Genomic DNA, 9711 nt, shown 5'->3' on the forward strand with positions numbered 1-9711 from the left:
CTCCCTGTACATAACCATAGATAATAAACTCAGCTACATTGACCATATCAATAACACCATCCAAACTGTTAATAACAAACTAGGCTCCCTGTACATAACCATGGATAATAAACTCAGCTACGACGACCATATCAATAACACCATCCAAGCTGTTAATAACAAACTAGGCTCCCTGTATAAACTCAGACCCTATCTCACACCACTAACGAGAACCTCTATTGCCCAAACTCACCTCATTTCTACCCTTTTCTATGCTTCTGCTATATACACCAACCTATCAAAATACAACATAAACAATCTGGAAACTAGCTTTAACAACATAGCCAGATTTGCCACAGGGAACCCTTTCAGAACCCACCACTACTACAACCTCAAACAACTACGATGGTCAGAGCTACAAAACCAACTACTGTATAATCAACTTGTGATCACTCAAAAAATTCTTCATCACCCAAATAACACCCCAATCCTCACTAACCTGATCACCCCATATAAAAATCTTTCAACACTTCGCTCTGCAAACAAGCTACTAATTTCTAATATCAAATCTAACAATAAAGCAGGGGACTCACTATTTACCAATATAGTGGGCAAAATCTGGAATAACCTTCCTATTACACTCATATCTCTCTCATCAACATCTCTCTTCAAGAAACACATAAAAGAACATCAGCAACTACTCTGGCTCTGTCCCTGTTCGAAACCAAACTGAACCATGGTTCATCCCCCTTTTCTTCTCCTCCTTGCTCTACCCCTATCTTCCCTGCTATGACCTCTTTGTAACTAAACTCCTCAGAAGTCACCTGTACACTAGCCAGTGCTTTGTTTGTTCTTTCTTCTTTCATCTATTTCCTTCATTCTCTTTCTTCTTTCTACCCCACATGTCTCAATAACTCTGAGCCCTTGTGTTCTCCTACACTTGTACCAATTCTAAACTTTCCTTTGCCTCTATACTTATTTCTTAAACATAAGTCTCATTTTTTTATATCTTTTCTCTATCCAAATATTGTTAATCCTCTCATGCGTAGTAATTCATAGAAATATGCTTTTTAAGTATTGAACTTTTAACTATTGTAGACTTGTTTTATGTATTGTATTTTTAACTACTGTTTTTATGTAAATTTTACTTAACTTTGGAGCTTATCTCCCCGGGCCTCTACTGAAAATAGACATGTATCCAGCTAGACTAGCCCAGTCAACAAATGTAAAATAAATAAAATAAATAAAATGAATGAGTAGAAGGTGCTCTAGGTTTCACCTGTTTCATATATAAAATCTGTGTAGACCCTGGAGTATAAGGAGATAAGAATAACATTTAGCAATAGGTGTCTTAGTTTATTTCTTGACGCATGCTGTTCTTTCTCACTCAAGCATGAGTCTATGTTTTTGGGTATGTAATGCAATAATATTATATCCAAGGAGGTTAATTCTTTTGCTAGCTAATATTCTTTTTTGTTGTCATTGTATGCTCACCTGAATACATCCTTTTCAATGGTCCCTAATGGCTAGTACCAGTTTCTTGTAGTATCTTCCATTTGCATAATTATTTTTTCTAATTTAATATGCTTAGTGTTCTCTGTTTGTTAGCATCAGGAGTTATGCGTATTTTGAATACAGCAGTAACATGTAATTTTACCTGAAGTTCACACACCAGGAGAATACGCATGTCTATTTTTATATCTAGTAATATGTGGGAGAACTCAATACCATCAACACTATAACTGATCGGCATATAGTTAATGAACAAGATTTGGTAATCTAAGCAAATGGTTGACAAATGTGCAAGAATGCATAATACTTAGGGTAGGAAAAAATGCCCTTTCTCTGATATTGTGCTATCTCGGAGTTAGTGTATATAATTACCAGGAGGTGGGGTGCAGAAGGGAATTTAACTTAAAAGTTTCAGTTTTGCATCTGCCAAGGTTGTGTTTCAGTTCCTGTGTAGTGGCGTGTCAGCATCTGCAGTGTCAATGTCTGGGTCAATTAGCTATAATAAGTAGACCCAAATATGCATTTATCTTTCTATCTATCTATAGCTATATCTATATCTACCTGTATCTGTCTATATATATATATACATATATATATATATATATATATATATATATATATATATATATATATATATATGGGTCCATGTCTAAATTTCATCTTTCACAAGTTCAAATTTTTATGGTCTCGACCATAAGAAATTCGAACTCGTGAAAGTTCGAAATTTGTATATAAATGGCTGTCATTTATGGCATCAAATCAGCTGCTTGTCAATGGATTGAATAAACTAAAATATTACAAGTATTTTTTTGATCAAGAGTTTAAGATTTCAGGTGGAACATCACATGAATGTTAACTATGATGTGTGGCTTGGGAAGCAAACTGTGAAGCCTTCAAATATTGTGAAGGTTTCAGCAAAAGGGGATAGGGATGTTTGTGCACGTGTAGTTAGGTTATTGTTAGAGTAGGGTTAACTGAAGATATAGATGTAGAGTAAGTCTACGTGTGTTGGCGTTTGTGTAAATGTATGTGTATGTGTCCTGTGTGTGTTGGTGTTGTTTGTGTGTGTGTGTGTGTGTGTGTGTGTGTGTGTGTGTGTGTGTGTGTGTGTGTGTGTGTGTGTGTGTGTGTGTCTGTGTGCGTCTGTGTGTTTCTGAGGTATCTTAAGTGGTAGTGGTACAGAAAAGAGTTTTTGAAAGGTAAAGTGCAGTGCTGTGGTAGGAAGCAGGGTTAGAGTTAGCTGGTATTAGCAAGACTGTGCAGGCAAGTGACGGCTGGGATGTAAATTGTGCAATTCCATGGTCTCTGAAAGTAACCCTGGGGTCATATACAGAATGCATTTGTAATGGTAGGGGTAACAGGTAGCTGTAGAATTAGAGCCCGGGTGTTGCTTCAGTTCAAGATCACTGGTTTGGACTCTGGCATACCTAGACAATTCATATGTGTAGCCTAAGGCACACTGCTGGTTTTCAACCCTGGTTTCTGACACCAGGGGCTAAGTGTGAAAATGGTTCACCAGCAAGATACTGGTCTAGGAAAAGAGGCGGGTCATATCAGAACATGGGCGAGTGCACTCACACTATTGGCAGGCGTGGGGTTTAAGTTATTAACAGAGGATTTTTCAGATTACTTGTGTTAGGGAGACAAAATTAAGTATTGAGGATGTTAAGTTAAACTAGAGTTTTCAAGTGATCCTTAATGGCTATAATCCCAATGGCCAGAAAGGATGCATGGCCTTTGTGTTGAGAAAGGAGGCGTGTCCTTTGGGTTGAGAAAGGAGGCGTGGCCTTTGGGTTGAGAAAGGAGGCGTGGCCTTTGGGTTGAGCAATGATATTAAAGGAATAACAGAGGAAGTAGCAGATGCTAAGAGTGAACAGTGGATAAAAGCAGAAGGCAGACTTCAAGGACAACCATGTGTCAAAGACAGTTTTTTATACTATTAGCCAGAATTTGAGCTCACATTTTTCTCTCTGAGTATTTTCAGGCTTGGGTTAATATGCCTTTATGAGAACATACATGGGTTATTGTAAGCAGTTTTATACAACTACAGATGAAGAGAAGGACAGAATGTTTGACAAAAAATGTTTCACATGAGAAAGCAGGAAGACTTAAGTGAAAGTCTGGAAGAGGGATGACTGAATAGATATTGGAAAAGCTACACACAAGGAGTCAAGGCACTATACATATGCAAAGATACCAGCAGGCTGGACAAGACTGTAATTCAGGAAGAGGATTTAAAGAAAGAAATTGGGGAGAGCTACACATGATAATGTCTTAGCCATCGTACAGCATAGTTCATAGTTTATAGGTATATAGACTAATGACCAAGTGGGCCTTTATAACCCTAGTTGTACAAACCAACCCAGTTGTGTCCCTATGTATCATGGGAGTTTATTAGTAGGGGTATGTTAAGCAGTTCCTAGAGGTTATGTGGTGAGGTATATTAGTTTGGGCATTACTGTATGCCTTTGTCTATCAGAGTCATGGGGTCTAGACCTGGGATGAATTTCCAGTTTCCCATTCCCATCCATTTGTCAAGGTTACACTTGTAGAGTTAGGGATGGACTCTGCTTCACATGGATGGAAGCCTGTTCCAGAGCATGGGGATCCTCAGAAACACATATTTGTCTTGTGTGTTATTTATGTCACAAGCAAAATTTAATTCCTTGGAGCTAGTGGCTCTGATGCTGTTCATTTTGTAGATGTACAAAAGGTCCATCAGAGCCGGGTCCAAGGATGCTTTGCATGCTGGGCATAAGTGACTGTGTCATAGATATAAGAAATGATGCTCAAGGGGTCAGGCAAGGTAATTGGAGATGGGTCAAGTATAAATGGAAGGGGAATGAAACAATAAGCTGCAGGACATGCAGCCTTTGTGGCCTACGACAGCGAGGTGGACAGGAATGGACTTGACACTATGTGGTGAAATAAGATCATGATAGTCATTCAAGTTGAAATCGAGGAGGCAATAACAAAGAAAATAAATTAGAACATAAAATAAAAAAAGTAAGTAGATTGGAGGCTTGTTGCCCTACATATGGTACCTCTTTATACACAGCTGGAGACTCAGAAGATTAAGAAAGAAGAAACTAGACTTAGATACATATTAGTGCAACTGACTGCATCTTAAGCAAAATGAAACACTGGAGAGAGACAGTAGGTGGTGGATTTAGTAGAAAAAGTAAGCAAAATAAGTTCAAGAAAAAGAAGTCTGTAGTCAATATCTGGGCACTAAATGAAAACATCATAACTTAAAGCTGACAGATAAGGAAGGAATTTAAAGAATCTTTTATAGAATCTGGAAAGGAGGATGTAGAAGTAATGGAGAGGTTAAGACACTGATTTCCAAATGTAGGAAGATTCGGGATCACACATTTGAGGAATCATACATTAAAAAGCAACCTCAACTTTAAAAACATGTAAAATTGTGGAGCCAGGTGGATTTTCTGATGAATTTTGTAAACTGGAGACCAAGTCTTCGGTTAGGGTGTTGATATGAGAAATTTCAGATTAATTTATTTCTTAAAATATTGATACTAAGATTCTGACCAAAATTTTGGTCCGGAGGTTTGACAAGATTCTGCTTAGGAGAAGGGAAACACTTGCTCCACACCACACTCATCACAAAGTCCCACTGAACCTACACCACCAAAATCCACACATAGAAACACAAAAACATTTGTGGAGGCTCTCAATAATAATCTACTCAAGCAACAGAGACCTCCAAAGCAGAAACGCAAGCAACCTCCAGCCCCCAAAACAATCCAAATGACACATAGCCCACAGACTCAGTGTGCCACTCAACCACAGCCCATAAGGCAAAACAACGTACCCAACACACTAATTATAGGTGACTCTATAGTCAGGCACACTGATGTCCCACTCACCAGGCTAAACAAGGAGAAGGTTACTGTCAGCTGCCTGTCAGCTGCCAGGATCCACCACATAACCCACGCACTCAGGTCACTCCGCAACAAGTACAAATATGACTCTGTCATTGTCCATGTTGGTGTGAATGACCTGAGATGTACCTCCCTGGACTACATGAAAAGAGACATGGAGGAGCTCTCTGATCTTCTAGCCCAGGCAGGTATGACCCTAGCCCTGAGTAGCATCCTGCCATCACCCAGAATGATACCGCAGTACAAGGAGAAAATGATTGACCAACAATTGGCTAAGCATCTGGTGTCATTCTAAGGGGATCCAGTATCTACCTGCCTGGGATGACATGGTCGACAGACCACGATGCTTTGCCAGAGATGACCTGCACCTGTCACCCCTGAGATTCTGGATACTGACTAAGGTTATTGCTGCCCCTATAAGGCCTTTTTTAGGCAAGGTTCAAATGACAAATTCACCACCGTAACTGAACAGGCAAGCAAAAACTGAGGGTAATGCTACTCAATGCTAGAAGTCTAAACCTCAAAATCCACTCCCTTGAGGCACTCCTTAAAATGGAGAACATTGATATCTGTGCAGTGACTGAGACCTGGTTCCAGGGTCCAGATAGCACCCCTGCGTTACCAGGCTATAACTCATACCACACTTTTCGACCACCTAACCTGGACCAGAACACCAAATGTGAAGGTGTGTCCATATTCATTAAGGATATCCACACCTCCAGGCTAGTTGCTCAGCATAATGCATCCGAGGTTATCCAAGTGCAACTAACTCTGGGAAAGACTGCACTCCAAATTGTAGCTTGCTACAGATCTCCCACCATGCCGCAGGATTCCCACTCCTCTTTTCTTGATATACTGGAAACATTTAGGGTTCAACCAAACACCCTAATAATGGGCGATTTCAACTATCCCACCATTAACTGGGAAAACTACTCATGTACCAACTCCTTCGCTCAATGCTTAATGGAATTCATAAATTCCAATGCCCTGAATCAACTTATCCACACCCCCACCAGGGGCAACAATATCATAGACCTAGTCATTACCAACATGAGTGACCGGTGTTCCACACCTGAAGTCAACTCCTCGTTGCTCAGATCCAATCATAAGATAATCACCCTAGATATCCACATCCTGCCACTACCCCCCCATCAAGGAATTCATGGTAAAAAATGTCTCCAAAGCCAACTTCATGCTTCTTAAGACAAAAGTGGTGAACTTCATGGCACCCATGCAGATGGACAATACAGTTACGACTGATGAATCCTACACAAATGCACTCTATAAGCACTTACACGAGTCCATGGACCGTGCTATCCCAAACAGAACCAAGATGCCATCCTTCAAAAAAAAGAAGCCAATTTGGTGATCCCCTGCCATAAACAAACTCTACAACAGAAGGAAGAAACTGTTGCAAAAGAGATTAAAATCCCATGAGTGGAGGAGTTCCCTAGTCAGCCTCAGTAAGAATCTGAGATTTCTTATAAGATCCTCCAAAGCTAGCTATGAAAAGAAAACTGTCACTGATTCTAGGGACAACCACAAAGCATTCTATAGCTATGTCAAGAATCTCAATGGCACAACACCCAGATCTGCTCTGAGTTGCAGCACAACGGCATGAAAATTACAGAACCAACTGATATTGCCAACATCCTGGCAGATAGGTTCAGTGCTAACTTTACCCCCTCTCAGCCCTTAAAGGGCCCATATCTATACAGGAAGAATGCAGAGTCCCTGTAGTCACAATTACGCAGGTAAAAGCTCCACTCTCTAAAGCCAAACCTACAGCATCCATGAGACTGGACAACATCCCAGGCTGCGTTTTACACGAAGTTCAGAACAAACTGGGTTCCCACCTAAGCACCATGTTCAATCATAGTCTCACATCAGGCTTTGTGTCCACTGAATGGTGCACAGCAACAGTTATCCCACTCCACAAAGGGGGAGCCCCCACTGATCCCGGGAACTATTACCCTATTAGCCTGATGAGCCTGGTCTGTAAGGCCATGGAACGTATCATCGTGGAGCTCATAAACAAAGACATTGGTAACCTCCAAACTCTGGACCCCACCCAGTTCGGGTTTGTGAAAGGCAGATCATGTCTCCTGAACCTGATCGACTTCTTTGAGGCAGTCACCAAAGCTGTAGATGAGGGTAATGTGGTTCACACAACCTATCTTGACCTCACCAAGGCTTTCGACACCATCCCCCATTCTGGAATTATAGCTAAATTCACTAAACTAGGTATAAATCCCTACATCACAAGATGGGTTGTCAATTGGTTCACTGACAGAACCCACACTGTAAAAGTTGCAGACTCCAAATCTGACTTCAAACCAGTGACAAGTGGAGTACAACAGGGTTCAGTCCTGGGATCTCTCCTGTTTGGTATCTACTTCTCTGAAGTACAGGCTAACACAGAAGGCCTTTGGCTAACAAAGTTCACAGATATCTGCAAACTAGGAGCCATAGTTGAGTCTCCAAATGATGTGGACAGCCTACAGAAGGGCCTCACTGAGACAGATGCCTGGTGTCAGAGCCATGGCCTCAAGCTCAATGCCAAAAAGTGCATTGTCATCTCCTTTGGTAAAAACTCTGTACCCATGAACTACCACATAGGCGGCAGTCTACTTAACACTGAATGTGTGATAAGAAACCTGGGGACCCAGGTGGACAGTAGTCTCTTCTTTTGATAACCACATTAGTCAGGAAATCCTTCTACATGGCACACCTCATCACAAAAGGATTCTCATCTAGGAAAAAAGAGGTCATTGTTCCATTCTACTCGACACTCATTAGACCCATTATAGAGTACAACACCCCTTTTGGAATGTATCTCACAAGACATCTGCAGCAGCTGGAAAGTCCACAGAAGTACCTCACAAAGAAGATTACTGGCCTCCAACAGATGCCCTACACTGACCGTCTCAAAAAACTCCAGCTTTACTCTGTAGTATATCACCTATTCCGAGGTGATCTCTGCCTAACATATAAAGCTATGTCAAACCCAGAGCTGTTGGACATGCTACACCTAAAAAAATCCCAATTCATCTGTGCTACACGCTCTAGGGACCTAAACTTTCTCACCACAATAAACAGGACATGCTGGAGGGATAGATTCCTGTCCCAGAGGCTTCCCATACTCTGGAATAAGCTACCCATCTATGTCAAGCAAAGTTCCTCATTAGCACTGTTCAAGGAAAATCTTGATAAGTGGATGGAAAATAGGAAATACACCCTGGGGATCACTTCAGTGGCACTTGCTCAACAGAGGGCACAGGAAAATAATTTTCTTGGTTGGCGTAAGCCAGGGAACCTTGTTGGCTAGGATGACTTAGGCCCTTGGGCTGATAGCCTAGTACCTACCTATGAACCTATGAACCTATGACAATGACCATGGGAGTTGCATTAAGGGTCAGCAGAGCATTTTACCAGATGGAGCTTAACAGAGTTTGTCAGTACATGCCTTCAGTTACTGTTGTTCTCTTTTGTACTAAAAAAATTGCCAGCACCATGGCATAGAGGAATCAAGCCCTGACTATAGCCCAGGTGATCTGGGATCGATTCACAGTTCAAAGTTCTGAGGCACTGGCAGCCGATCCAGAGAGAGGGGGGTTATAAGATAGACCATGTGCATGGGACACAAACTACTTATATTTCCTTGGATCATGCTTGCAAACAACCACAAAGAGCTTTCTGAGGGTGGGTGGACCATGTGGAAGTGAAAGGGTATTCAGCAGGGTCCGGCCACTGCACTCACCACTGACAGAGTTTACTGAGCATGCACATGAGATGGGGACAGCAGCATGGAAAACTTTCCCATAACAATATAATGCAGACCCAAGATGCCTTGATCTCCTTGTCAGCACCAATCCTTAATCAGAGATAGTTCGGGGGAGGCCAGGAGGGGTTGTTAGATTTGGTGGTTAAGACGAAGCACTGCAATCCACTAATTGTCACCTGTGGGATACAAAACTAAGTAAAAAAACATGTTATTCTGCCAAGTGGTTATTTTTACTATATGATCATCATAGAGCAGATTTTATAAGGTAGGTAGAATTAATACATATATCAAAACCTGGTCTTTGATATTTTGGACAGTTTGGCAGTATCTGAGAAAGGAAGTATCAGGCACAGTGTGGCCAGTGATGCCCTCTTTCCTCATGATCTTTTATGTTAATTATGAAGGAACTGTCTCTTAGAATCAGAAAGAAACTGAGAGAATTGCAGAAGGGGGGGTTGTATAGCTCTTTTTAGACAACTGCATTTTACGTGCAGAGAAGAGTGATGATTGAGTTTTTGTTCTCACTATCCGCTG

This window comes from Protopterus annectens, chromosome 6.part0, assembly GCF_019279795.1.
Source record: "Protopterus annectens isolate FY-2018-M chromosome 6.part0, PAN1.0, whole genome shotgun sequence".
Lineage (NCBI taxonomy): Eukaryota > Metazoa > Chordata > Ceratodontiformes > Protopteridae > Protopterus > Protopterus annectens.